Source organism: Ipomoea nil, unplaced genomic scaffold (assembly GCF_001879475.1).
Source record: "Ipomoea nil cultivar Tokyo-kokei standard unplaced genomic scaffold, Asagao_1.1 scaffold3065, whole genome shotgun sequence".
Lineage (NCBI taxonomy): Eukaryota > Viridiplantae > Streptophyta > Magnoliopsida > Solanales > Convolvulaceae > Ipomoea > Ipomoea nil.
The window spans coordinates 922,224-925,378 of record NW_017619493.1 but is presented as its reverse complement, the minus strand read 5'-3'; positions in this window follow the sequence as shown (position 1 = coordinate 925,378).

Here is a 3,155-nt window from a genome sequence, read left to right as displayed (position 1 = left end):
TTCTGATCAGGCGGCGCTGGTTCCGCGGAACTCTGCTGCGGAGAAGATGGATGCACGACTGCGCCGCATTGAGGGAGGTAGATGGTTGGCAGCATTTATGGATGGTCGCCGGTATCTCTTCCACTTCCGATGCGTAGCAGCAGCGCCGTGGGGTGGCGACTTCTTCGCCTAAGCCACGTACGACATCAATGGAGAAAGCTCGTTTGTTCGTCGGTAGCTTCCTTTTTGTTCGCTCTTCTTCGCTGGTTTTCTGGATAATATAGAAGAAGACAGCTGATGGTATGCTACATCTCCTATTTTCATGCAATTATATTTATATATTTACCATATATTTATATTTGCCTTACTTAATAATTTTATATTGATATATATTAATTTTGGTAATTGGTAATTATTTAGTTTAATATTGCCATATTAATATTACCTTAATTAATATTGTAAATATTTTTGGCAAATGGTAAATATTAATAATTGCTTAATTTTGAAATAATAATGCCCTTTAGTTATTCTTTAATTTTGGCATTAAAATTTTCAAATTGAGATCAGATGAATTGTGGCATTATTTGTGATTGAATTGTTGCCGTTATTAATACAATTACAGTAATTCTTGTCACTATTAAATTATTATTCAATGTGTGAGCAAATATTAAGTTTTGATTTGCTATTTGAATTTTAATTTAATATTGAGAGTTGTATTAATGTCTTTTAGTTTTCTCTCAATTTTGACATTATTAAATTATTATTCAATTTTGAGCAAATATTAAGTATTAAATTTGCTACTTGAATTTTAATTTAATATTGATGTGCATATTAAATTGCCTAAATTATTACAATTTATTTAGGATTTATGAGTTAATAATATATTAATATGCAAAATCCAAACATGCTTTGTATATTTATAAATTATTTCATTATAATTGTACATATAGAAAAACATATATTAAGATTGGATATAGCATATTATTAATTCATAGCCTTCATATTAAATATCATTCAATTTTGGATCCTTAGGCTAATTTTGGACAATATAGCCTGTTAAGTTAGTTTGTTGGTTTCTCATTTAATTTTGAGCATACTTTAGTCCTATTTTTTTACTTGGGACTTTAAAACCTATTTTGAACAAGCCATTTAGGACCTATCTGGGTCATTAAAGTATGGATTCCACCTCTTTGATTGATATTTTAATAATAATTGTAGCACTTTTATTTGATTATAACATGTTTATTAAGGTCCAATTATTACTAACTACCGTATTTTTGATAACGGTATTTATCGTTGGTGATAATATAATGTTTGGATCTATTTCCATATTAGAACATTTATTATTTATGTTATAATTAACTTGGGCTATTAAGGTTTATGTGCCTGACTTAAGCAGTTTAGTGCTATAATTATTGTTTTTTGTCTGATTTTGAGTCATTAAGTATCTAAGGATTACAATTACCATTTGAAGTCATTAAGACTTATAATTATTGTTTTGGCCATTAAGAATTATAACTATTATTTAAGTTAATTATATTTTTAATCTATTAATAGTTTTCAGGGCCTTAACAATAATATTCTGTTTTCTTAATGGTAAGCAATGTACATAGTTATATTGCCTTTACATTATTGGTAATTTGGTTATACCTTAATTTTAGTCTCCGACTCATTACAGTCTTGATTAATTATTATGTGGTAAATTGAGATTAGTATTTAGCATCCCTTAATTACAGTTTTACATTTATTGTAATTATTATTAATTTACATTATTAATTAATGTTATTAAGTTTAGGGGCTAATCTCATTTATTATCTTTCATAATAATTATTCATTCATGGTAATCTACTATATTTGGTACATTGGTAAGATTACTCATGTCACTTCATTTTTCAATTATTATTGAGTGTTACCATTAAACTGTTACGTACCATTGGGCGATTCAACTAAACTCTCCGTGAAGATGGGAGATTTTGGAGGCTTTCTTCGCTATCGCTGTTAGTGCTATCGATAGGTGCAGTTTGCATCATTAAGGTACGCAAATCATTAATTACAGTTTCTTATTATTGGTAACTACTGTTATAGCTGTTAACCATTTTGAACTAGTCACATTTTATCCTTAAGAATATGGAAACATTAAGATATGTATGACCATGTTTGTCATTATAAATGTTAACAGTGATTATAATGCTCCTTATTACTGTTAATATTTTAATTAATGATAACATTATTTTTATGTTATTAAGTCATGAATTGTTTCCAAATAGATTTATGTGGCATTTAGTTGTATTAAATTTTGGAGAGTGATTTTTTTTAATCAATTCAGATTTTGGAAAAACATGTTTTCTTGGCAATCTGTCACATAATTTATTTAGTATTTGAATTATGATTTTAGATGTCATTGCCCACATTTAGTTAAGTATGAATAATTGAATACACATTTGGTGTTTTTCATACTCTTTAAATTGTTTTATGCATTCAATCACATTAAGTGCATAATATTAAGTTTAATTATGCAATTGAGATTTGTGAGATTTTATTTACGAATAAACATATACTATGGTTTGATATTTGTGAATTCAGCCTGCTTCTCACAAATTTGATTTTATGCAATTAAAACATTTTCGCGTGGGCTAGTTTTTAACCTTTCAAAGTATATATCTATTATATTATTATTCAAATTTTGGATTTCTTTTGGTTAGAAATCATACTAGTTTTGAATATTAATTGTATACTTTGAGGTTATTGCTCATATTTAAAATTGTTTTGGTTTATACAATTTATTTAGAATATATGAGTTTAATGTTTGATTTTATGCATACTTGTCCACTGCATAATATTCTGTTTCCTTTTTTAAAAATTATGCAATTTTATTATGCCTTTAGAAATGCATACTTTAGGATGGAATTATATTAGTTCCTTATTAAGTTGGACCTATGCATAAAACTTTAGTTGCGGTAGTGCCTGAATTTAAGCACATTTAGTCTGTTAATTTAGTTCATCAATTTAAAGCCTTATCCATAAGTGAATCTACAATTGTATAGATCTCCCAAACGATTTTACTTCAAACATGAAAACACATGCCTTAGGGAAGTTTCTTGGGGAGGAATACTAGTTCTATGGCCCTGGCTTAAAAGCCTTGTTGCTACTAGTCCCCGTGCGACACTACTCTGTCT